Source organism: Hylobates moloch, unplaced genomic scaffold (genome assembly GCF_009828535.3).
Source record: "Hylobates moloch isolate HMO894 unplaced genomic scaffold, HMol_V3 SCAFFOLD_10, whole genome shotgun sequence".
NCBI lineage: Eukaryota > Metazoa > Chordata > Mammalia > Primates > Hylobatidae > Hylobates > Hylobates moloch.
The window spans coordinates 30,200,546-30,227,109 of record NW_026652285.1 but is presented as its reverse complement, the minus strand read 5'-3'; the positions used below and the strand labels follow the sequence as shown (position 1 = coordinate 30,227,109).

At 46.0% G+C, this 26,564-nt stretch overlaps 1 protein-coding gene and 1 pseudogene across 9 annotated transcripts in view; one reads left to right on the top strand and one right to left on the bottom strand.

Moving 5' to 3' along the window:
- Nucleotides 1-1,270: 1,270 nt before the first annotated feature.
- Nucleotides 1,271-21,396, bottom strand: LOC116475377 (C-Jun-amino-terminal kinase-interacting protein 1-like; annotated as a pseudogene).
- Nucleotides 21,147-26,564, top strand: part of KANSL1 (KAT8 regulatory NSL complex subunit 1) — a 195,401-nt gene continuing 189,983 nt past the window's right edge. For 6 of the 9 annotated variants that reach the window (XM_058445676.1, XM_032163972.2, XM_058445679.1 and 3 more), the window contains exons 1-2: nucleotides 21,147-21,173; nucleotides 22,708-22,841. The gene's annotated coding sequence lies outside the window, so the exon portion shown is untranslated. Of the gene's footprint in view, nucleotides 21,174-21,532; nucleotides 21,704-21,754; nucleotides 21,954-22,707; nucleotides 22,842-26,564 lie in introns of those variants that run through there. The other 3 variants (XM_058445675.1, XM_032163970.2, XM_032163969.2) reach the window with 3 other exon arrangements.

Genomic DNA, 26,564 nt, shown 5'->3' with positions numbered 1-26,564 from the left:
GGTGAAACCTCGTCTCTCCTAAAAATACAAAAATTAGCCAGGCATGGTGGCGTGCACCTGTAATCCCAGTTACTCAGGAGGCTGAGGCAGGAGAATCACTTGAACCTGGGAGGTGGAGGTTGCAGTGAGCCTAGGTCATGCTGCTGCACTGCAGCCTGGGCGACAGAGTGAGATTCCATCTCAAAAAAAAAATTATGCTAAGTGAAAGAAGCCAAACACAAGAGGCTACATGCTATGTGATTTCATTTATAAGATATTCTGGAAAAGGCAAAACTATAGGAACAGAAATCAGATTAGTAGCTAACAGGGGCTGACGGTGGGAGGAGGTGATTGACTACAAAGGGACATGAGGGGCCTTTTTTGAGGTGACAGAAATGCTTTATATTGGGAATGTGGTGGTGCTTATGTAACTATACATTTGTCAAAACTCATCAAACTGTACACTTAAAAAGGGTGAATGTTAGTATATGAATATTATATCTCAATGAACCTGACTTAAGAAAATAATAAAACGAACCTAAAGAACCAACTAAGTAAAAGTAAATCTCAGAAAAAAATAACTTACAGTTTTTCCAGTTCAACAGTCATCATGAGAATGTTCTTAAGTGTTGTAAGTGGGACTAGCGTTGTTCCCATGTCTCTGAAGAAGAAAGCCGAAACATTCATGATATGAACCCCAATAAAAAATTCTGTACTTAAAAAGATAATTCAAGGACATGTGATTACTTCAATTTTGGCTTCCCTATAAAACAAGCCAGTTCGACAGTTTATTTGCCACAAAATTCCAGAGAGCTCTTATTAAAGAAATTAAAGTTGATTTGCATCATCAAATTAATGATATTCAAGAGTAGGTCTTACACTGTTTTTTTTTTGTTTTTTTTTTTTACCATTATCTTACTTCTCACTTTCATATTGCATTCACCCATCTTGATTATTTACTCTTTTCTTCCTTTTTAGAATAATGAACACCTATTCCTCTTTGCTTTCTTGGTTAAGTAATATTCCTTCATGTGTCTACATGTTCCAAATCTATATGGGTTCTTCAACACTCTTCTCTTTCCTCTTTCCCCTGCTGGCTGTCTCGACCATTATACATCCTTTCTTAATCCTTTTCTTTGCCAATAATGTTTTTCAATAGCTCAGTTAAAATTTGAATTATGACTTTTTAGCCTAAATGCAAAATACTTAATCTTTGATGAAAAATTTAAAAAGAGCATAAATCATCTCATGACTCACAAGAGTACTATGGTACTTACAGATATTTTAATGCCAGTAATTGAAAGAGATACGGATCTTCAACAGTTGTCAGAGGATTGCGATTCAGAATTCTGAAAAATGCAATGGAATTAAAATAACCTGCATTTTCAGTGTATGAAACTGCATAAGAAGTTTATATTCATTTTTTGGTATGGAATTTGTAGGTTAAAAAAAATCGCTTTCTGTTTTTACCTAATAAATCACCATTAGACTCCGTAAAGCATTATTCCTTTGGGAACTACCTAGGTCTCTAGAAGATAAAGTAGAGGAGAGAAAGAGGGGAAAAAATAGAAAAAAAAAAGGGGGGATAGCAAAGAAAAAATATGCCACAGAACTTTTCAGGTCAAAAACCCTAGAAGTGACTATGTTGGTAGGAAGCCCTGATTCTGTAGGAAACACTATTTCTAGTGTCCTCCATAATTCAAGTTGCTCATTTTTTGTTTTGTTTTGTTTCGTTTTGAGACAGAGTCTTGCTCTGTAGCCCAGGCTGGAGAGCAATAGCTCCATCTCAGCTCACTGCAAACTCTGCCTCCCAGGTTCAAGCGATTCTCCTGCCTCAGCCTCCTGAGTAGCTGGGATTACAGGTGCCTGCCACCACACCCAGCTAATTTTTGTATTTTTAGTAGAGACAGGGTTTTGCAATGTTGGCCAGGCTGGTCTCGAACTCCTGACCTCAGGTTATCCACCTGCCTCATCCTCCCAAAGTGTTAGGATTATAGGCGTGAGCCACTGCATCTGACCGCTTGCCTTTTATCTTTATAAAGTTATTAAAATTTATGGTTTAATTTGCAAAGTTAAGAAAAAAATAGGACCAATTCTTTTGCTTTATAGCCAAAGAAAAAGGGATAAATCTAAGAGGAGGAACTGGTCAAAACCATACTCCCATCACACATACTCCCACTTGTCTTCTTGTATGATATCATAGCCTTTGTTACATTGCATGTAATCACCTGTCTACTTGTCAGTCTCCTGGACTATCAGCTCCCTGAGGGCAGAGACCACATCTTATTGTTGTTGTCATCCCTGTGCCTGGCATGTTGTCTGAAATTTACTAGACAGTTAATAAATGTTTATTGAATAAACAAATCACATTTTATTTGTATGTCAATAAAATGAATAAATTCATTTTGATGCAAATTTTTATTCCAAAATGCTGGAATCGATTTTCTTTTTAATTCTTTAAAGTGAACAAGAAAAAGAAAAGAAATAGGAAGAAATAAAAGAAAATCTGCCTTTAGGTTAATCCATGAATCATCACCATACTTTTGCAGAAATTATAAAAATAATAATTATTACAGTGAGTATCTATTGGGCTGCTAGGTATTCGTGATCAGCACTTCACATTTAATCCTCACAATGCCTTATGTGCTAGATATTATTATTGCCCTATTTTATAAATGAGGAAACTGAGGCACAGAGAGGTTACATAATTTGTCCTACATCACCAAACTATTAAGAAGCAAAGCTGTAATTTGAAGTCATGTGTTTTAATCTGTATGAAGAAAAAGGGTTTACTTTAACCTTATGGTTTTTTAATTTTAATTTTCTTCTTTCTTTCTTTCTTTCTTTCTTTCTTTCCCTCCCTCCCTCCTTCTTTCCCTTTCTTCCTCCCTTCCCTCCCTCCCTCTCTTCCTTCCTTCCTGCCTCCCTCCCTCCTACCCTCCCTCCTTCCCTTTTCTTTTTTTTTTTTTTTGGACAGGAAATGGCACTTTAACAGTTGGGGCCAGGGTGACAGGACCAAGATGGGGCTAGCGTGTGTCAGTCAGGAAGCCTCCCTCTCCTGCTGGGACAGGGCCTTGCGGCAGCTCCTCCTCCCTGCTGAGGTCCTAGGCCTGCCACAGGCCAGCATGCCAGTGAGGTCAGTGGCAGGAGCCACCCAGAAGCCCCGCAGATGACGGAGCTGAGAACAGGGACTTCACCTCCACTTGTTGCCATTTCCTCACTGGAAAGTCCTTGGGAGGTGGCTGGGCTCAGCCTGAGCTCAGGGCTCTTTGGTGGGGGTTGGGGCAGGGGCAGGGCAGGCACTTGCAGGTGGCACAGGCTTCATCAAGGCTGGACACGGGATTCATCAAGGCAGGAGCCAGAGCGCCGGATCTCTGGCAGGGGAGGTAAGGCCCAGGATGGGGCAGGGCTGTGTGCTCCTGGAACGGACATCCTTCTCTGCCAGAGACCTGCTTCCCAAGCCCTGTCCCTCCCGATCCCCAGGCAGCCCACTCTGCCCTTCATAGGTGAATCTAATCCCATATATTACAATAAACTGCATTTGCCTCTCTCCATTGCCCCACCCTCCCCTACCCTGGGCCAGCGGCCCCCACTTCCTCATCCCCTGGCGGTGGCAGGTGCCCCTCCTCAAGCAGTGCCACATCCTGTCAGCAGCCAGCTGTCCTGGCACTGGCCTGAGGGCCGGGGGACGCAGAGGGCAGGGCTGCGCGGCTACTCCAGGTAGGTATCTTCTGTGGGGCGGGTGTACTCCACAAACTGCTTGTAAAACTGCTGGAATGTTCTCCCCACGGACTCTGCCAGGGCTTTGGCGGGATCTTCAGACACAAAGACGTGGCAGGCAAACCGGTGGTCGGCGGGGTGCTTGGTGATGAACCCAAAGTACTTGTTGTTCTTTGGATGATATCCGCAGAAAGAGACGTTTTTTAACTGGAAAAAGTGGCGACATTTATTCCCCTTGGCCTCCTGGGAGTCATCGGCCTTGACACCTATCTTCACACCCCGCACGCTGATCTCCAGGACACAGCTGGAGGGCGGGTTAAAGTGCACGGTGAGCCGGCGGGTGGTGGCAATCTTTTGCATAGCGGCACAGAGGACGTCATTGCTCTTGTGATAGGGAACCTGGACTGAGCCCAGGAACTTCAGCCGGAACTGGTCCACCCAGTCACTGTTTTTGGCCAGGGCTGCCATGTGCTCGGGCGGGCTCCTTGGTGACCTCAATGGCGTAATAGGCAGGAAAGACGCCCCGGGCACCAGTGCGCATGTTGTAGGCTTCGTACCAGTAGTCTTCAGCCTGGAGCTCCACTAGCAGAGGGTCATCCACTTCCAGCTCAAGTTCGTCTTCGTGTCGAGGCACAAACCTGAATATGGCCCGGTGGGTCTGCTCCTGCTCCTCCCCGTTGATGATGCAGGAGAACAGCCCGAAGGACTCGGCACTAGAGGAGCGGAAGCGGCCACTCGTGAGGACGTTCAGGAACTTCTTGGAGAAATGGACGTCGGGTTCGTCAGGCGTGGAGTCCTCGGAGAGGCAGGCAGGAGGCTGGGGCCGGGGGGGCTCCTCATACTCCTCTCCGATGGCTGACTCATAGGGCGAGGAAGACGGAGGCACAGTTGTGGTGGACAGTGGCCGAGTCACTCTCGTCATTGTAGTCCCCGAAGCACGGCCGCAGGCTCACCAGCTCCAGCTGCGCGTGCTCATCTACCACCAGCGTGTACTTGACAGAGTCGTAGGACAGGGCGCTGGTGTCCGAGCTCAGAGAGGCCCGTGGAGGTGGCGGCGGCTCCCCCAGGCTCCCCCGCCACCCTCCGCCTGGGGGCTCAGCCCGCTCTGGGGACGACAGGCAGTCGAAGCCCTCCTCCTCTTCACTGATGGAGGGGTGCGGCCGCCCTGCCTTCGAGGGGTAGGCGGCAGGGTCTGGATCGGAGCTGACCCACATCCGGCTCTCGGTGGGCGGCAGGAAGGCGGAGGTGGGCTCTGCCGGGTCTGGGGGACTCTGCACTGGGGTCAGGTAGATCTCCTCAGTGGCCTCTAGTCGCACATCGGCCTGGTAATGTATTCGGTCTCGATGCGAGTGACCCTGACCCCCAGGCGGGGCAGCAGGGTGACTACCCGGAGATGCCTTCTGGGTGGCTGTGCTGCGGGGCAAGGGCTGTTGGTGGAGGTGCCTCGATCTGTGGTGGGGGCGGGGCTGCTCTGGGGGGCAGCTCATCGCTCAGGCAGATGTGTTCATGCCGCGGTGTCTGCTCCCCTGTCTTCAGGGGTGAGGATGATCGAGACACCCGATCCTGCCAACTGTGCTTTTTGCCCAGAGAATTATTATTCAGTGTGTCCTGAGACCGCGGCACCTGCGCAAAGAGGTTGAGCGTGGTAGGCAGCTTGGGCCGGTACGTGTCCCTGCTGCCCGGGCCCTGGCTCTGGCCTTGGCTCTCTGGCCCTGGCCGCTGCTCTCTGGCCCTGGCCGCAGGACGCCGGCTCCTGGCCGGACTCGGCCTTGGGCGGCCCCGCTCCCGGCCGCCGGGCCGCGCGCTCCTCGTCGTCGCCCTCCTCGTCGTCCTCGGCCCCGGGAGTGTCCCCCGTCGCGTCGATCAGGTCCATCTGCAGCATCTCTGCCTGCAACTGGCTCCCCGCGCCGCCGCCGCTCTCAGAGCCCTTTCTTTTCTTTTCTTTTCTTTTCTTTTCTTTTCTTTTCTTTTCTTTTTTCTTTTCTTTTCTTTTCTTTTCTTTTCTTTTCTTTTCTTTTCTTTTCTTTTCTTCTTTCTTTCTTTCTTTATTCTCTTCATGTCACTCCCTCCCTCCTTCTTTCCCTTTCTTCCTTCCTTCCCTCCCTCCTTCCTTCCTCCCTCCTTTTCTTTCTTTCTTTTTTCTTTCTTCCCTTCATTTCCCTTCCTCCCTCCTTTCCCTTTCTTCCTTCCTCCCTCCTTTTCTTCTCCTTTCTTTCTTTTTCTTTCTTTCTTTCTTTTCCTTCCTTCCTTCTTTCTTCTTTCTTTTCTTCCTTTCCCTTCCTCCCTTTCCCTTCATCCCTCCTTTTCCTTCCTTCCCTCTCCCTTCCTTCTTTCTCTCTTTTTTCTCTCTCTTTTCTGTCTTTCCTTTCTCTATTTTTGCCTTCCTTCCCTTTTTCCTTCCTTCCCTCCCTCCCTTCCGCCTCTTTCTCTCTCTCCTCTTGCAAAAAAGAGTAAGCAAAGACATAATATCAATATATTAATTTACCTCAAGGACTGAGAATAATCAATTTAGTTCATGCAACTGTGATTCTTCTTGTCATTTATTCAAGAAACTTTGAGATTCATTCCCATTATAGCTAAACATTCTTGACACTGGGAATATAAATATAAATAACTCACAGTCCCCACCCTCAAAGGTTTATAATAGAGTAGGAGAAGGGAAACAGTAAACAGAAGTTTGAAGTGTGATATAGTGAAATATATATATTTGGTCTTTGACCTAGACAGAAAAAGCTGTACTCGAAAATTCAAGGCCTTGAAAATGCAGAATTAAGCTTGAATATGAAAGGGAATAATAGACCCAGTGCTTTGGGAGGCTGAAGCAGGAGGATCCTTTGAAGCCAGGAGTTCAAGACCAGCCTGGGCAAGGTAGGGATGCCCCGTCTCTATAAAAAAAAATAGAAAAATTAGCTGGGCATGGTGGCACATGCCTTTAATCCCAGCTACTTGAGAGGCTAAGCTGGGAGAATCATCCGAGCCGGGGGAGGTTGAGGCTACAGTGAGCCATGATTGCACCATTGCACTTCAGCCTGGGTGACAGACCCAGCACTTTGGGAGGCCAAGGCGGGTAGAACGCGAGGTCAGGAGTTCAAGATCAGCCTGGCCAAGATGGTGAAACCCCATCTCTACTAAAAATACAGAAAATAGCCAGGAGTGGTGGCAGGTGCCTGTAATCCCAGCTACTTGGGAGGCTGAGGCAAAGAATTGCTTGAATCTGGAAGGCAGAGGTTGCAGCGAGCCAAGATCATGCCGTTGCACTCCAGCCTGGGCGACAGAGTGAGACTTCGTCTCAAAAAAAAAAAAAAAGAATAGGTTTCCTGTGACCAATTTCGGTATTATTTATTTTTAGCCAAACTTATTGACCCCGAATGACCAGTTTAGATAAATCGTGGTCCTGGGATGGAACACAAAAAAGTGGAATTTTACTAGAAAAGGAGAAGGGGAATGGCTATTGAACGTTGATGTTGTGTTCAATATAGTAAGGGTTTTTCATTTTGTTTTTTGAGACAGGGTCTCAGGGTCTTGCTCCGTCTCCCAGGCTGGAGTGCAGTGCAGTGGCATGATCATAACACTGTAGCCTTGAACTCTTCAGGCTCAAGTGACCTTCCCACCTCAGCCTCCCGAGTAGTCAGGACTACAGGCATGCACTGCCACACCCGGCTCATTTTTCAATTTTTTGTAGAGATGCGATCTCATTATGTTGCCCTGGCTTGTCTCAAACAAGAGTCTTACTCTGACACCCTGGCTGGAGTGCAGTGGCATGATCTCGACTCACTGCAACCTCTGTCTCCCAGGTTCAAGCAAATCTCCTTCCTCAGCCTCCTGAGTACCTGGGAGTACAGGTGTGCACCACCATGCCTGGCTAATTTTCATTTGTTTTTTTTTTTTTTTTTGAGATGGAGTCTTGCTCTGTTGCTCAGGCTGGAGTGCAGTGGTGCAATCTTGGTTCACTGCAACCTCTGTCACCTGGGTTCAAGTGATTCTTCTGCCTCAGCTTCCCGAGTAGCTGAGATTACAGGCGTGCGCCACCATGCCCTGCTAATTTTTGTATTTTTAGTAGAGACAGGGTTTCCCCAAGTTGGTCAGGCTGGTCTCGAACTCCTGACCTCAGGTGATCTACCTGTCTCGGCCTCCCAAAGTGCTGGGATTGCAGGCATAAGCCACCATGCCCAGCCCAAATTTATTCTTGAAATAACATTTTAAATGAATAAAATAAAGGATGTATACTCAACAAATTAGGAACAGAAGGAAACTTCCTCAACCTAAATAAAGAGCATCTATTAACAACTCATGGCTAATAGTTCTTTATTTTTTTTTTTTTTTGAGAATGAGTCTCACTCTGTCGCCCAGGCTGGAGTACAGTGGCGTGATCTCCACTCACTGCAAGCTCCACCTCCCGGGTTCACGCCATTCTCCTGCCTCAGCCTCCTGAGTAGCTGGGACTACAGGTGTCCACCACCCATGTCCGTCTAATGTTTTGTATTTTTAGTAGAGACAGGGTTTCACCGTGTTAGCCAAGATGGTCTCAATGTCCTGACCTCGTGATCCGCCTGCCTCAGCCTCCCAAAGTTCTGTGATTACAGGCATGAGCCACCGTGCCTGGCTGGCTAATAGTTCTTTTTTATGAGACAGAGTCTCACTCTGTCACCCAGACTGGAGTGCAGTGGTGTGATGTCTGCTCACTGCAACCTCTGCTTCCCAGGCTTAAGCAATTCTCTTACCTCAGTCTCCCAAGTAGCTGGGATTATAGGCTCATGCCACTAGCACCAGCTAATTTTTGTATTTTTTTGTTTGTTTTGTTTGTTCGTTTGTTTGTTTTTGAGATGGAGTCTCTCTCTGTCGCCCAGGCTGGAGTGCACTGGTGTGATCTTGGCTCACTGCAACCTTCGCCTCCTGGGTTCAAGTGATTCTCCTGCCTCAGCCTCCCAAGTAGCTGGGAATACAGGCGTGTGCCACCACACCTGGCTAATTTTTTTTTTTTTTTTTTGTATTTTTAGTAGAGATGGGGTTTCACTGTGCTAGCCAGGATGGTCTTGATTTCCTGACCTCGTGATCTGCCCGCCTCAGCCTCCCAAAGTGGTAAGATTACAGGTGTGAGCCACTGCACCCGGCCTAATTTTTATATTTTTAGTAGAGATGTTTTTATTAGAGGTGGGGTTTCACCGTATTGGCCAGGCCGGTCTTGAACTACTGACCTTAAATGATCCACCTGCCTTGGCCTCCCAAGGTGCTGGGATTACAGGCTTGAGCCATTGCATCTGGCCCCACAGGTAATACTTAATGATGAAAGACTGTAAGTGTTTCTCCTAAGATCAGGAAGAAGACAAGGATATTCACTCTTGCCACCTCTATTCAACATTATACTTGAATTTCTAGCCAGGAAATTAGCAAGAAAAAGAAATAGAACCATGCAAATTGGAAAGGAAGAAATAAAACCATCTGTGTTTGCATATGACATGATCTTGTATGTAGGAAATTCTAAGGAATCCACAAAACCGTTAGAACAAGTAAACAAATTCAGCAAAGTTGCAGGTGTAAGAGTGATATAAAAAAAATTGACCTGGCGCAGTGGCTCACGCCTGTAATCCCAGCACTTTGGGAGGCCTAGGTGGGCAGATCATGAGGTCAAGAGTTCGAGACCAGCCTGATCAACATGGGGAAAACCCATCTCTACTAAAAATACAAAAATTAGCTGGGTGTGGTGGCGCGCATCTGTAATCACAGCTATTCGGGAGACTGAGGCAAGAGAATCGCTTGAACCCGGGAGGCAGAGGTTGCAGTGAGCCGAGATCACACCACTGTACTCCAGCCTGGGCAACAGAGCGAGACTCTGTCTCAAAAAAAAAAAGTAAATAAATAAATAAATTGTATTTCTGTACAGTAACAATTAGCAAGCTGAAAATGAAACTAAGAAAATTCATTTACAATATCGTTTACAAACACACACTTAGGAATAAATTTGACCAAAGTGCTAGACCTTTTTCTTATTTATTTATCTTTTGGTTCCTAAAGAATCCACACCAAAAACAAAATAAAGCAAAATCTTAATAGTAATAAATTAATTTTGCAAAGTTGGAGGATACAAGATCAACGTACAAAAATCAGTTGTTTATTTATTTTTTAAGACACAAGGCCACACTATGTTGCTGAGGCTAGGATGCAGTGATCATTTACAGGCAAAATTACAATGCACTATAGCCTCAAACTTATGGCCTGAAGCAATCCTCTTGACTCAGCCTCCCAAGTAGCTGGGACCACAGGTGGTGCACCACTACACCTGGCTCAGTTGAATTTCTATACACTAGAAATGAATAATCCAAAAATGAAATTAATAAAACAATTCCATTTATAATGGCACAAAAAAAACCACTTAGGAATAAATTTAACCAAGGAAGTGCAAACTACAAAACATTATTGAAAGAAATTAAACTTAAATACATGAAAAGGCATTGTGTGTTCATGGATTGAAAGACTTACTACTCTTCACATAGCAATGCTTCCCAAATTGATCTACAGACTCAACACAATCTCTATCAAAATCCCAACTACGTTTTTTGCAAAAATGGACAAGCTGATTCTAAAATTCACATTAAATTGTAAGGAACTTCAAATAGACAAAACAATCTTGAAAAATAAGAACAAAATTGGAAGACTCACACTTCTTGATTCAAAATCTAATTCAAAGTACCAGTAGTTGAGCCCCTGGGCACTGGCATAAGGATTGACATATAGATCAATGGAATAGAATTGAAAGTCCAGAAATGAGTGCTCACATTACGGTCAACTGATTTTTTTTTTTTTTGAGACAGGGTCTCACTCTGTCACCCAGGCTGGAGTGCAGTGACCAAGGCTCACTGCAGCCTCCGTCTCCCGATCCCCCTGCCTCAGCCTCCTAAGTCACTAGGACCACAGGCATGTGCCACCACGCCCAGCTAATCTTCTTCTTTTTTTTTTTTTTTTGAGACAGAGTTTCATTCTTGTTGCCTAGGCTGGAGTGCAATGGCGCAATCTCGGCTCACCACAACCTCCGCCTTCTGGGTTCAAGCGATTCTTCTGCCTCAGCCTCCCTAGTAGCTGGCATTACAGGCATGAGTCACCACGCCAGGCTAATTTGGTATTTTTAGTAGAAATGGGGTTTCTCCATGTTGGTCAGGCTGGTCTCGAACTCCCGACCTCAGGTGATCCACCTGCCTTGGCCTCCCAAAGTGCTGGGATTACAGGCATGAGCCACCATATCTGGCCGGCCCAGCTAATCTTTTCAATTATTATTTTTAGAAATAGAGTGTCCCTATATTGCTCAGGCTGGTTTTGAACTCCTGGGCTCAAATGGTCTTCTTACCTTGGCCTCCCAAAATACTGGGATTACAAGCGTGAACCACGGTGCCCAGCTAAAGTCAACTGATTTTTAACAAATATGCGAAGACAATTCAATGAGAGAAAGTGTAGAAAAAAGAGTCTTTTCAAACAATGATCCTGGGACAACTGGATACCCACACACAATAGAATGAAGTTGAACCCTCACCTCATATTATCTACAAAAATTAACTCAAAATATAACAAAGCCTTTGTTTATAAAACATTTGTTAGACTGAAAAGTAGAAAATTCTATTTTTTTTTTTTTTTTTTTTTTAGATGGAGTCTTGCTCTGTTGCTCTGTTGCCAGGCTGGAGTGCAGTGGCATGATCCCAGCTCACTGCTGCAACCTCCACCTCCCGGGTTCAAGCCATTCCCCTGCCTCAGCCTCTGGAGTAGCTGTAACTACAGGTGCGCACCACCACGCCCGACTAATTTTTTGTATTTTTTTTTTTTTTTTGAGACCGAGCTTTGCTCTTGTTTCCCAGGCTGGAGTGCAATGGTGCGGTCTTGGCTCACCGCAACCTCTGCCTCCCGGGTTCAAGCGATTCTCCTGCCTCAGCCTCCCAAGTAGCTGAGATTACAGGCATGTGCCACCATGCCCAGCTAATTTTTTTGTATTTTTAGTAAAGACGGGGTTTCTCCATGTTGATCAGGCTGGCCTCGAACTCCTGACCTTAGGTGATCCACCCACCTCGGCCTCCCAAAGTGCTGGGATTATAGGCGTGAGCCACCGTGCCCAGCCCAATTTTTTGTATTTTTTTAAATAGAGACGGGTGTTTCACCATGTTGGCCTTAGAGGAAAACATAGACATACATCTTTATGACCTTTGGATTAGGCAAGTTTTCTTAGATATGACACAAATGTTTAACACAGAGCTCCCATATGACCCAGTAATTCCATTCCTAGGTATATATGCAAGAGAAATGAAAACGGAAAAACTTAAAACACACACACATACGGCGAAACCCTCTCTCTACTAAAAATACAAAAATTTTGCTGGTGCGGTGGCTCACGCCTGTAATCCCAGCACTTTGGCAGGCTGAAGAAGGTGGATCGTTTGAGGTCAGGAGTTTGAGATCAGCCTGGACAACATGGTGGAACCCCATCTCTACTAAAAATACAAAAATTAGCTTGGTGTGGTGGCACATGCCTGTAATCCCAGCTACTCAGGAGGCTGAGGCAGGAGAATCTCTTGAACCCAGGAGGTGGAGCTTGCAGTGAGCTGAGATCACACCACTGCACTCCATCCTGGGCAACAGAGACTCTATCTCAAAAAAAAAAAAAAAAAGAAAAAGACAAATTAGCCGGGCATGGTGACAGGTGCCTGTAATGCCAGCTACTTGGGAGATTGAGGTGGGAGGATCAGTTGAATCTGGGAAGCAGAGGTTGCAGCGAGCCGGGATCGTGCCATTGCACTCCAGCCTGGACGACAGAGTGAGACTCCGTCTCAAAAAATAAAAATAAAAATAATACACACACACATATACACATACACCTCTTTATTTTTTCATCGAGACCTGAAGATATATATCCATAAGAACAGGATGCTATAAAAAATGAACAATAAGAAAGCAAGAAAACTATCATAAAATAAAAATATGATAGCCAAGGCTGGGTGCAGTGGCTCACACCTGTAATCTCAGCACCTTGGAAGGCTGAGGCGTGTGGATCACTTGAGGCCAGGAGTTTGAGACCAGCCTGGCCAATATGGTGAAACCCTGTCTCTACTGAAAATACAAAAATAAGCTGGGCATGGTGGCCCACGCCTGCAATTCCAGCTACTCAGGAGGCTGAGGCAGGAGAATCACTTGAACCCAGGAGGCAGAGGTTGCAGTGAGCCGAGATCAAGCCACTGCATTCCAACCTGGTTGACAGAGTGAGAACCTGTCTCAAAAAAAAAAAAAAAAGCCAAAATTAAAAATTCAATAAAAAATTTGAAGGTTGAAGAAATCTCTTAGAATGTAGTATTTAAATTCTTTCTTTTTCTTTTGAGACAAGGTCTTGCTCTGTCTCCCAAGCTGCTGTGCTGTGGCGCCATTCTAGCTTACTGCAAACCTCAAACTCCTGGCCTCAAGCAAGTCTCATATCTCAGTCTCTCAAAGTGCTGAATTATAGACATGAGCCACTGCAGCTGGCCAGAATGTAGAAAAATAGAAAAAAATCAGAAAATTGGGGGATTGAGGCTGGTTGAAGGCAGAGGCAGGAGAATAGCTTGAGCCCAGGAGCTTGAGTACAGCCTGGGAAATACAGAAACCCCATCTCTACAAAAAAAAAAAATTACTTTTTTTTTTTTTTTTTTTTAAGAGAGAGTCTTGCTCTGTCATCCAGGCTGGACTGCAGTGGTGCGATCTTGGCTCACTGCAACCTCCACCTTCTGGGTTCAAGCAATTCTCATGCCTCAGCCTCCCATGTAGCTGAGATTATAGGCATGTGCCACCACACCCAGCTAATTTTTGTATTTTTAGTAGAGACAGGGTGTGGGGGGGTGTTGGGGGAGATGGGGCATGGCAGGGAGGGGATGGCAGCTTTCACCATGTTGGCCAGGCTGGTCTTGAGCTCCTGGCTTCAGGTGATCCTCCCACCTCAGCCTGTAAAAGTGGGATTACAGATGTGAGCCACCTCGCCCAGCATTTTTTTTTTTTAGACAGTGTTGCTGTGTCGCCCAAGCTGGAATGCAGTGGCACAATCTTGGCTCACTGCAACCTCTGCCTCCTGGGCTACGGCGATTGTCATGCCTCAGCCCCCCAAGTAGCTGGGATTACAGGTGCACACCATCATGCCTGGCTAACTGTATTTTAGTAGAGATGGGGTTTCACCATGTTGGCCAGGCTGCTCTCAAACTCCTGGCCTCAAGTGATCCACCTGTCTCAGCCTCCCACAGTGCTGGGATTATAGGCCTGAGCCACTGCACCAAGCCCCAGCTCCAGATTGTGAGTTTCAGAGCCAGGCTAGATAGGATTCAGACTCAGATCTGTGAGATTTCTGATGCTCAGGCTGTTAACCAGTGACTCGTGGTCATTTTTTTTTTCTTTTTTTTTTTTAGGCAGAGTTTTATTCTTGTTGCCCAGGTTGGAGTGCAATGGCTCAATCCCGGCTCATTGCAACCTCCACCTCCCAGGTTGAAGTGATTCTCCTGCCTCAGCCTCTTGAGTAGCTGAGATTACAGGTGCCCACCACCATGCCCGGCTAATTTTTGAATTTTTAGTAGAGACGGGGTTTCACGATGTTGGCCAGGCTGGTCTTGAGCTCCTGACTTCACGATCCGCCCACCTCGGCCTCCCAAAGTGCTGGAATTACAAGCGTGAGCCTCCGCGCCCGGCCTGACTTGGGGTCTTTTGAGATTATTTCTGATGTCCCATAGACATTTCAAAAGCAAAATGTCAAAAGCTACACTTGCCTCTCAAACCTTCATTCTCTCAGTGTGGTAGACACCCTCCTTCCCATCTTCCTTCGCTTCCACGGGTCACTCAAAGCTGAAGACCTGCAAGCCATCTCAGGATCCTGTCCTGTATCCCATCAACACTCATCACACCCTCTCAATTCTGGCTCCTAAATACCCCTTGGATTTGGCCTCTCCTCCCCGTTCCCCACTGGCATTGTTTTATTTCAGGTCTTTATGATTTCTTGCCTGGGTTTCTGCAGCAGCCTCCTAACTGCTCTCTCTGACTCCAGTCTTGCCCTCTCTGTTCCATTTTTCATATTGCACACAGGGTGATTTTTCTAAAATGTAAATGTGACCGCATCTCTTGCAGGCTTAAAACCCCTCAAAGGTTCTTCACCTGCTCAAGGCTGCAGCACACACCTCCCAGCGCAGCTCTGCAAGTTGACCCCGCCCTTCTTCTCCATCAGTGGTTCTCAGAGTGTAGCCCTCCAAGCAGCAGCATTCTGACCCGCTACATCAAGATCTCTGGGCTTGGAGCTTGCGAGACTATGTAAACAAGGCCAGTTTTTTGTTCGTTTGTTTGTTTGTTTTTTGGAGACAGAGTCTCGCTGTGTCACACGGGCTGAAGTGCAGTGGCTTGATCTTGGCTTACTCAATCTCCACCTCCCGGGTTCAAGTGATTCTCCCGCCTCAACCTCCTGAGCAGCTGGGACTATAGGTGTGCACCACCACACCCAGCTAATTTTTGCATTTTTAGTAGAAATGGGGTTTCACCACATTGGCCAGGCTAGTTTCCAACTCCTAACCTCAAGTGATCTGCCCGCCTCAGCCTCCCAAAGTGCTTGGATTACCAGTGTGAGTCACCATGCCCAGCCAACAAGGCCAGTTTTTATGCACATTTAAGTTTGAGAACCACATTGCAGTTAATCTCATCTGGTTTCCTTTCTTGAACTCCATGCTTTAGCCTCATTGAACCATCAGTTTCTGGAAAGTGGTATATTACCCCTCACCTTCTAGAATTTGCACATGCTATTCTCTGCCTTTATCCCATGGCAATGGCTTTGTCTGCTTTTATCCATATTCCCCACCTCTGTGGAAACCGGAAGGCAGGGGCACCACCTTATTCATCTTTACATCTTTAGGGTCTTGGACCTGACATACAGTAGGTGCTCAATAACTATTTGATTTTTCTCTCTCTCTCTTTTTTTTTAGAGACGGGTTCTCACTCTGTCACCCAGGCTGGAGTGCAGTGGCTCAATTATGGCTCACCTCCCCCTCAACCTCCTGGGCTCAAGCAATCCTCCTGCCTCAGCCTCCCAAGTAGCTGAGACTACAGGCACTCACCACCATGGCCAGTTAATTTTTAAGTTTTTGCAGAGATGGGGGTCCTGTTATGTTGCCCTGGCTGGTCTCCAAATATTGGCCTTAAGTGATCCTTCCACCTCAGCCTCCCAAAAGCGCCACTGCACTCCAGCCTGGGCGACAGAGTAAGATTCCATCTCGAAAAATAAAAATAAAAATAATACACACACACATATACACATACACCTCTTTATTTCTTCAGCGAGATCTGAAGATATATATCTATAACATAAGAAAAGGATGCTGCCGGGCGCGGTGGCTCACGCGTGTAATCCCAGCACTTTGGGAGGCCGAGGCGGGTGGATCACGAGGTCAGGAGATCCAGACCACAGTGAAACCCCGTCTCTGCTAAAAATACAAAAAAATTGGCTGGGCGTGGTGGCGGGCGCCTGTAGTCCCAGCTACTCAGAGAGGCTGAGGCAGGAGAATGGCGTGAACTCGGGAGGCGGAGCTTGCAGTGAGCCGAGATTGCGCCACTGCACTCCAGCCTGGGCGACAGAGCGAGACTCCGTCTCAAAAAAAAAACACAAGATGCTATAAAAAATGAACAATAAGAAAACAAGAAAAACTATTATAAATTAGAAATATGATAGCCAAGGCTGGGTGCAGTGTCTCACGCCTGTAATCTATTACAGGCATGAGCCAGTGAGCCTGGCCATTCAATAACTATTTTCTTAATGAACATTGAGGGTGAGATGAGCAGAAACCTAACTGCTGAAAGCAGGCGACATTCAGCTACCAGGATTTATGAGGGAGAACACAGCAAACTGTGCTATTACTTAGGAATACCTAGAGTCAATGTATATTTATTTTCATTTTACTCTAGCCCCACTGGTGATCTCTGCCCAGTAATCTAACTAAATTGATGTCAGTGGGAATGAAAGGAAATCATAGATATGTATTATTGTAAAGGAAAATAAATGCAAATGAATGGGTACGGGGACAGTCTGTACAATTCAATATCTCATCTCTTTGTGTGTGTATATATATATATATATATTTTTTTTTTTTTTTTAAGACAGGATCTTAGCACCTACTATTTGCAAGACTCCCCTTATGTTAACCTTTACAGCAACTCTGGGAGGGATGTTTTGTTATTGAGAGAACTGAGAGACAGAGGTCATTAAATATTTGTCCAAGATCCTACAGCTGCAACATGGTAAATGCACTGCTATTGGAACTTCCTGTTAAGTGAGTTCCATGGCCCCAAACTGCATGCCCACCCATGTTGCTCACAGGTTGGTCACAATGTGGCTCACAGTCATAGACACAGGTGAATGGATCAACCGTTATTTTTGATAATGATTCTGGGGTATAATCTTTGACTCAAAAACACAAACTGTTATTATTATCTATGCAGTCTACAGCCCTCTGCTCTACCAGCTGAGCTATCAAAGAGTGCACAAGCTGTTATTATATCACAAGATTTTTTTTTTTCTTGAGACAGGGTCTTATTCTGTGGCCCAGGCTGAAGTAAAGTGGCTCGATGGTGGCTCACTGCAGCCTTGAACTCCTGGGGTCAAGCGATCCTCCTACCTCAGCCTCCCAAGTAGCTGAAACTACAGGCATGCACCACTATGCCTGGCTGACTTTTGCATTTTTTGTAGAGACGGGGTTTCGCCACGTTGCCAGGCTGATCTGCAACTCCTGGGCTCAAGCAGTCTGCCCACTTCACCCTCCCAAAGTGCTGGGATTTCAGGCTTGAGCCACCATGCCCAGCCCACAAGACCTAAACGCTACTGTTGAAGCAAAAAGACCTGAAGACAGAATTTGCCCTCCTAATATAAGCCCATGGTAACCTGAACCTCCGTCACCCTAACTCTCATCACAGTGTATTGTAATTACTTGTTGAAGATGAAATTTGATTTTCCTTTTTGATGTTACTTCTCCAGCACAGTACCTGGTATGTGGAAGGCACTCAAACTAGGGCCAACCTGGTGCCAGCTAACCTGGGACTAGTGCAAGCTCCTGAAATTCACCTGGTCAAGGGACACATGTTCACAGGATCTCCTGAGGTTGTGTCATCAAAAAAAAATAAAAATAAAATAAATAAATTCACCTGGTGTCTCTAGTCACCAAGATTTTCTCTAAAATGCCACACAGAATTCTGTGTATGGAATTTTTTTCTTTTCTTTTTTCTCTTTCTTTCTTTCTTTCTTTCTTTCTTTCTTTCTTTCTTTCTTTCTTTTTTTTTTTTAGACATCTGTCACCAGTCTGGAGTGCAGTGGCGTGACCTCGGCTCACTGCAATCTCCGCCTCCCGGGTTCAAGCGATTCTCCTGCCTCAGCCTCCCAAGTAGCTAGGACTACAGGTCCGTGCCGCCATGCCCAGCTAATTTTTGTATTTTTAGTGGAGACGGGGTTTCACCATGTTGGCAAGGATGGTCTCGATCTCTTGACCTTGTGACCCGCCTGCCTCAGCCTCCCAAAGTGCTGGGATTACAGGCGTGAGCCACCGGGCGTGGCTAAGATTTTTTTAAAATAAGGAAAGTTCAAGTTTACTTTAGATACCGTAGTTTAGAATTTAAACTCTTGTCCTTACTTTGGAATGTCATTTTAGATACCTATGTGATTGAGAAAAAAGACATTGTAACTGATCTTATCCCCTTTAAAAAAAAAAACCAGCTAACGATTATTCATTTAGTCTTCTGTACATTGTGTGAAATAAAATATAGAAGACTAGGGGACAGTCTCTGCCCTCAAGGAGCTTTATGTGTTTTTTTACGTGTGTTTTTTTTTGTTGTTGTTGTTGTTTTGTTTTGTTTTTTTTTGTTTGTTTGTTTTGACAGGTTCTTACACTGTCACCCAGGCTGAAATGCAGTGGTGAGATCTCAACTCACTGCAACCTCTGCCTCCCAGGTTCAAGTGACCCTCACTCCTGAGTAGCTGGGACTACAGGCATGCACCATCATGCCCAGCTAATTTTTTTGTGTGTGTTTTTGTAGAGACGAGGTCTCGCCATATTGCCCAGGCTGGTCTCGAACTCCTGGCTTCAAGTGATTCACCTGTCTCAGCCTCTCAAAGTGCTGCGATTACAGTCACGAGCCACCTCACCCAGCCAGTCAGGCTCTTAAAAAATCCATCATACGGGCCGGGAGCCATGGCTCATGCCTGTAATCTCAGCACTTTGGGAGGCCGAGTCAGGTGGATCACGAGGTCAGGAGATCGAGACCATCCTGGCTAACACGGTGAAACCCCGTATCTACTAAAAATAACAAAAAATTAGCCGGGCGTGTTGGCGGGCACCTGTAGTCCCAGCTACTCGGGAGGCTGAGGCAGGAGAATGGCGTGAACCCAGGAGGCGGAGCTTGCAGTGAGCCGAGATCGTGCCACTCACTGCAGGCTGGGCGACAGAGTGAGACTGCGTCTCAAAAAAAAGAAAAAAGAAAAAAAATCCATCATATGTATGCACTAATTTAATCTTCACAACAACTCTAAGGGGTAGGAACTATTTTTTTGCCCCATTTTACAGATATGAAATGAGGGCCTGTGTTGAAGGTGTTTTCTGGGGTTGATTTAAATAGACTTAATAAACTCAGAAAAAAGATTCTTAATTGATAAAGGTTTTTTATTTTTTTTGAGTCGGAGTCGCTCTGTCGTCCAGGCTGGAGTTCAGTGGCGTGATATCGGCTCACTGGAACCTCTGACTCCCTGGTTCAAGCAATTCTCCTGCCTCAGCCTCCCGAGTAGCTGGGATTACAGGCACGTGCCACCATGCCCGTGGTTTCACCATGTTGGCCAGGATGGTCTTGATCTCCTGACCTCGTGATCCGCCCGCCTTGGCCTCCCAAAATGCTGGGATTACAAGCGTAAGCCACCGTGCCCGGCCTTGGCCTTCATTCTTACTGTGCCATGGTTACCAGAGCCTAAAGAGTTAAGACCTATGAGGCTCTCATAGTTTTTATTTTTATTTTTATTTTTATTTTTTTTTTGAAACAGGGTCTCGCTCTGTTGCCCAGGCTGGAGTGCAGTGGCGCGATCTTGGCTCACTGCAGCTTCCGCTTCCTGGTTCAAGCAATTCTCTCACCTCAGCCTTTCCAGTATCTGGGATTACAGAGGCGCACGCACCACGAGCTCGGCTAATTTTTTTTGCTTTTCTATTAGAGATCTGGTTTCACCAACCTGCGCAGGCTGGTCTCGAACTCCTGACCTCAGGTCATCCACTCGCCTTGGCCTCCCAAAGTGCTGGGATTACAGGCGTGAGCCACCATGCCCGGCCTCTCTCATAGTTTTATTATTCTATTTTCCACAGACTCTTCCTCCCTTAATTTTCATGCCTCTTTAATATTCTTTTCTTTTACCTCACTGACCTTGTTTTTCGTCCTCCTACCTTTTACTGTGGGTGTCTTATTACCCTTCTTTGGGAGTTTATCCTTTAGCATGTCATAGACCACTATCTTTAGGCAGAGGACCCTGCATCTTCTCTAGTCCTGATTGTCTACCCTCTCTCAAGTTCCATCACTTCAGTTGCCTCTGGGACACTTTCACTGGGTTTTACAAAACCCTATTACCTGGAACTGAACATATTAAAAGCTAAGATTCCTTCCCAAATCTGCATGTTGCGCCAATTTTCCTGCCCAATTATCTTGTCTGTCCCCTGGTTTTGCGACCTTATTTAAAGATTTAAATCTTTTTTTTTTAATTGGAATCTTGCTGAATGGTGCAAAAATCAATGGATACAAAGGATACGCCGAGATATGTGAGTCTTCCGCCCGCTGGTTCCCTAGGCACTCAGTTCCCCTCCCAGGAGGTAACCACTGTTGCCAGCTCTTAGAGTGATTTTTGATTCCTTCTTCTACCGGCTCTATCTCGAGTCCTTCCCTGTCTGTGTGATGTGTGCCCTTTCCTTTCCAGGCCCTAGTGAACTGATATCTGGTTGAGTTTATATATACATATTTATTTGTGTATATTTTATATACATATATAACATCTCTCCCTATGGCCTTCCGGCCTGGAGTTTTCATCACGTCGCTTCCTGGATGAAGGAACCTCGAGGGGTGAGGGGCAGAGGTCGGGGGTGATGGAGAAGAGAACCTAAAGAGGACTTAGGTAGGGGGTTCAGAGTGGCCAACTGGCGTGACGCTCTGTCAGGATTCCTATTCCTATTCCTCCCACCTCAGGCCCCCTTCTAGTCCTCTCATCCAAAAGCCTCTCATTTCCAGGGGCCGAGACGGAGACAGAGACAGCGAGATACACAGAGACAGAGACGCCGAGGCACCAGCATCCCTCTCCCCCTTCTGTCCCGCCCCATCGCCCTGACGGACACCACGGCTCAGCCAATGGCGCTCACGATATGCCCCTGAAGGGCCAATGAACGCCAGAGGAGGGCGGAAGATTCCCCGCCCCCACTCCTAGGCTTGGTTGAACCGTGCAGGTAGGTCCGGGGCTGGGGGAGCTGCCTTTGGCGCTGGTGCCCCTGGGGGTGGGGGCACGAGTGGGCAAAGGTGATGGTGAGGTAGAGGAGGCGGCCCCGACCCGACGAGCTCGAGGGAGCGGCCCGGCTGGGAGGCAGGGGGCCGCGGGGCCCGGGGAGCGGGCGCCGCCGAGGGCCCTGGAAGCGGCGGGGCTTCGGGAGAGGGGACGCGTGTGTGGGGCATGGGGACCCCCGCCCTGCGCCCACTCGTAGGCCTGGGCCGCGGGCTGCCGGCCGAGTGGCCAGGGGGCCTGGCTGCCCGGGGGGCGGGCCGGGGCCGCGGCCGGGGGCGCGGAGCGGAGCTCGGGGCGCCAGGCCGAGCCGAGGTGGGACGGACCGACGCGGAGAGGAAGGGAAGCCGCATCCCGCGGGCCGCCCCTCCTGAAGGGAGCCGGGCAACGGCCGCGGGCGCCCCTGCCCTGAGCCCACCCCGCGCTCTCCCCTCCCTAACAATGGGAATGGGGCAGAAGGAGGCGCCCCACTGCGGGGAGGTGAGGCGTAGGTTTGGGACTGGGGTCCGCGGTGGGGGGAGGTGCGATCTCGGGCTCTCGCCTCTCCGCTCCCTCTGGCTCTGGAGTTGGGGGCCCCTGTGGGGCTCTGAAGCCCGCCTGAGACTTGGGTCAAGAGTCAAACTGCCGCCCCCCGCTCCTCCCCCAAAATCCGATGGGCGGTAAGGAAAGTGATGCCAAGTCTTCGAAACCTCAGTGACAAACGCATAGCAAGAACACATCCACTCCAGAGGTGTTTATTTTTTATTTTATTTAAATAAGGGTACTTTTCGACATTTATTTTTAACGAAGTGGGTGCTGTTATTTTTGTCCCTACGCGGGCAAGCCTCCATTTTAAGCGAAGCAGTAACTGGTTAAGCTGGAATTATATACAGGCCTAGGACTTGAAGGAGGATCCTACCAGAGGTCATTTAGTCCATCCTCCTGCCTCCAGGCAAATTTACCTTCCTCCCACCCTCAAAATTAAGTTGCTCGGTCTGCTTTTAACGATCTCTGGGGAAGAAGGGTCTTTTATTTGTTTCTAGTACTTCAGTCAAGAATAGGTTTTACTTTTCATGTGGAATTGACTCTGAAACTTAAGCATAATCTTGGGACAGTCGGGATGATTAGAGAGGTTTTACTTTACTAGATATAATTAAATGTGGCAAGGGTCTTTTTTTAGATGGTTAGTTAACAAATCACGTTTAGTGTTTATGAAGTACCCTGGAAAATTACTTTATTCTCTCTGGGATTTTGGCTAATTGTTTGATAAGCAATTTTACATTGTCTAAAATACGTGTTACATATTTATTTATCTTCTTATGTAAAGTATGTTTCTACACATATATATGGAGACACACATTTGCCCTTTTCTAAAGGGGACTGTATTTTCTATACTTTTTTAGTGCGATGAGGCAAATAGTACTTCAAAATCCCTGCCCAGGTAGCTTAAACTATTTGCATCGTCTTGATTATTTTTTAGTCTAAATGCAAATCCTCTCTTTCAGATACCTTCTCGAAACAAAAGGTTTTCCTACCTGCTTATACTTGGTAACCGGGGGAATTACTAAGATTTCTTACTCATTTCTGAGTATTGTCTTTATATCCTGACACTATGAATGCTATTTGGATGCCTCTTAAGGTAAGATGTGTTATTTTTTCATTACCAGCCTCATTTTATTCATTTTTCTTTAGAATTGGGAATATTGTAATTTTTGAATTTGCTATTGTTCACTTCCTTTACCTGCCATTTCTCTTGCCTCTTGTGTTTGCTTCCTAGGATTGATTGGCTATATCTTACTTTGTATTGCTACTGTTCTTTGATTATCGGTGTGAACGTTTTAATGAAGTTCTCAAATTAACTTCCATTATAATGAAAGGCAGTGATCTTTTTAACTTTAAATTACGGCAAGTTACATAGTTGTAAAATTATGTTCCAATCTTAGGATGGGTTGGCAATGCAAACATCTAGGTCCACTTTTCAAACAGGTACTTTAGAGTCATAGGTACTAGGGTGTGTCCCATTCTTGCAAATCAGTAGCTGATTCATGTGTTACAAAAGATGTGTCATTAACCATTTGTTTACTCTGAAACTTCATATAGTATATTAGAACATTCTAAGACCTGCTGGTTTACACGTCTGACTCTTTCAGAGTCCTCCTGCTGCACCCCAGTCCTTTGTGTGACATTTCATACTATTTTTCTCAGCAGGTAGCACACCAAGTTTTATTTCACAGGGTAAACCTCATTTGGACAGTGTGAACAGATGACCTTTAGATGAAAAAGCTCCCATTGATGTGGTTCTCCAGTCTCTTTGGCTCCTCTAATCTCTTGTACATAGATGGCCAAAGAACTCTCCATTAGGACTAAGCAAAGGGCAGAGCTTAAGACTTAAGTTGGTGGCCTCTTTGATTTTCTTGTGACTAAAAATACATTAAAAAATAAAATTAAATAAAAACAAACAGAAAAGACGTAAGTAGGGGATGGGAGGAAGGACAGAGAAGGATAAGGAGTCTTGGAAACCCTCCACCAGCTTTGCCTTTCTTCAGAGTTGGATACTAGCTTAGTTAAGATTGTTGTGTGCTAATCTGCCCTGTGGACTTCCAGACTGATGCAGAGGAGAAATCAGACAATAATGCAGTGTGTGTAACCTAAATATCTGGACTTGTGGGAAATCTTAGGTCATGTAGACTGAGTTCTCATCTTCATTTATGTTTCAGCTGCTATTGCTGGATAATGAGTGCTTATATTAATATACAGGAAGCCAAAGTGACACAGTTTTTCCAGCATTCTCCCTGTAGAGTTGGAGGGGTTGCATGGGGAATGCAACCAGAAGTTCTGAACCCGTTAAGAATCGGAGGACCTGTGTAAGAGTGTTTTGACTTAGCAAGTGTTGGGCACCAGTGTTGGTGGCCTCTGTCCTCTTTAGGAAGCAGGCAAGGGGATTGAGATCAATATATTGGATTTCATTTTATAGTTTCCTAGGTTTTAACGAATGTATTTGGTACACAAAGCCCTACTTTTAAAGATATTTCCAATGTTTAAGGTTTTACCTCTAAATCTCTCTGAACCTGGGTTATAATACAGTAACCTCAGAAGTTCTACTAGAGGTCTCTGGCATGGCAGGAATAGAGAAAGGAAATCAGCTCCATACTGTGAGTTACCACCTGTTACTACTTTTTTTTTTTTTTTTTTTTTTTTTTGAGACGGAGTCTCGCTCTGTCGCCCAGGCTGGAGTGCAGTGGCGCAATCTCGGCTCACTGCAAGCTCCGCCTCCCGGGTTCACGCCATTCTCCTGCCTCAGCCTCTCCGAGTAGCTGGGACTACAGGCGCCCGCCACCACGCCCGGCTAATGTTTTTGTATTTTTAGTAGAGACGGGGTTTCACCGTGGTCTCGATCTCCTGACCTCGTGATCCGCCCGCCTCGGCTTCCCAAAGTGCTGGGATTACAAGCGTGAGCCACCGCGCCCGGCCTCACCTGTTACTACTTAAGAATGCAGTTAGGTGGCTGCCTTAATTTTATGTTCCTTACCAATCCTTTGCTCAGTGGGAAACATCTTCTAAATGTAAACCAATTTTTGGGGGTAATGTTTTCTTCCTATTTTTATTACTTAGAAACCTTAAAAATTACAGGGTTCATCTGATCAGAAAAAAAGGTACTTTTTGCGGGGAGGATAGCATTGAGTTTGTGGGCTGAAAAATAAAAGCGGGGAGAGGGATCTTTATTCTCTTTTTCATTGGTGAATATCTTTAAAACATTTCTAAGATGTAGTTTCAGATTGGAGCTACTTAATTTAAGTAAAAAGAAATGATAGGTTAATTAAAGTGCATATTTTGGAGCCCAAATGTTTATTTTATATAGCTCTTATATTTTGTTTCCAATTATCTTATTGTAGAATGAACTCTGTCGTTCTGTCAGTCATTGCTTAAATGTTAGACTGAGTATGTGCTTGTTTCCATGCGTATAGAAAATAGCGTCACACTCACGCACTCTTCACAAACCAAAATGCCAGAGGAGGCAAGTAACAAGGAAGAATAACTCCAAACCAAAACTCCTCAATTTAAGGCACTTTTGTTAATTAGAAGTTCTCATGGAAATTATTATTTATCCCTTTTTCTCTATGTTAGGAGTCTGTACCTTTTTAAAGCCTGAATATTTCTAGCCACGACTAAGCAATGTCAGTGATGTTACTGGGGTCTAGTTGTCAGGGTTAGGGCTAAGGAGTGGGTGAGATGGGAGAGGAGTAGGGAAAGGAAGGAGAATTGAGTGAGTTGGAGAAAAGAGTGAAAGTAAGATGAAGAGGAGAGAAAAGATACAGGGTCTTTAGTGTGTAGCATGGAGCCATCATCAGTTGTCTCAGGTAGTTCTTAGGGCTGCTGAGTGCCTTGTGTGCTAGACTGAACTATGGTGAAATCAAGTAAAAACTTCTTGACAGGCCGGGCGCGGTGGCTCACGCCTGTAATCCCAGCACTTTGGGAGGCCGAGGCGGGCGGATCACGAGGTCAGAAGATCGAGACCATCCTGGCTAACACGGTGAAACCCCGTCTCTACTAAAAATACAAAAAATTAGCCGGGCGTGGTGGTGGGCGCCTGTAGTCCCAGCTACGCAGGAGGCTGAGGCAGGAGAATGGCGTGAACCCCGGGGGGCGGAGCCTGCAGTGAGCCGAGATCGCGCCACTGCACTCCAGCCTGGGTGAAAGAGCGAGACTCCGTCTCAAAAAAAAAAAAAAAAAAAAAAAAAAACTTCTTGACAAGCAAAACGAGAGAATTAAAACATAATTTAATATGATATAGAAAGATCTGCAAGGCAGACAGTTAAGTGATAAAAGCAAGATGCAGAAGAGTATGTATGATTTGATACCCTTTGTGTTTTTTGGGAAAAAAAAAAAAAGAGAAAAAGATAATTTGCATTGGTGTATGTATGCAAAAAAAAAAAAAAGATCTTTAGGGCTGGGCGCGGTGGCTCACACGTGTAATCCCAGCACTTTGGGAGGCCAAGGTGGGTGGATTACCTGAGGTCAGGAGTTTGAGACCAGCCTGGCCAATATGGTGAAATCCCGTCTCTACTGAAAATACAAAAACTAGCTGGGGCGTGGTGGCACACGCCTGTAATCCCAGCTACTTGGGAGGCTGAGGCAGGAGAATTGCTTGAGCCCGGGAGACGGAGCTTGCAGTGAGCCAAGATCATGCCACCGCACTCCAGCCTGGCCGACCGAGCGAGACTCTGTCTCAAACAACAACAATAACAACAACAACAACAACAACACAAACCTTTAGAAGAATAAATAAGAAAATGGTGGCACTGGTTACCTGTTAGGTCTAGGAATTGTTCAGGTAGAGGACAGAGTGGGAAGGAGACTTCTC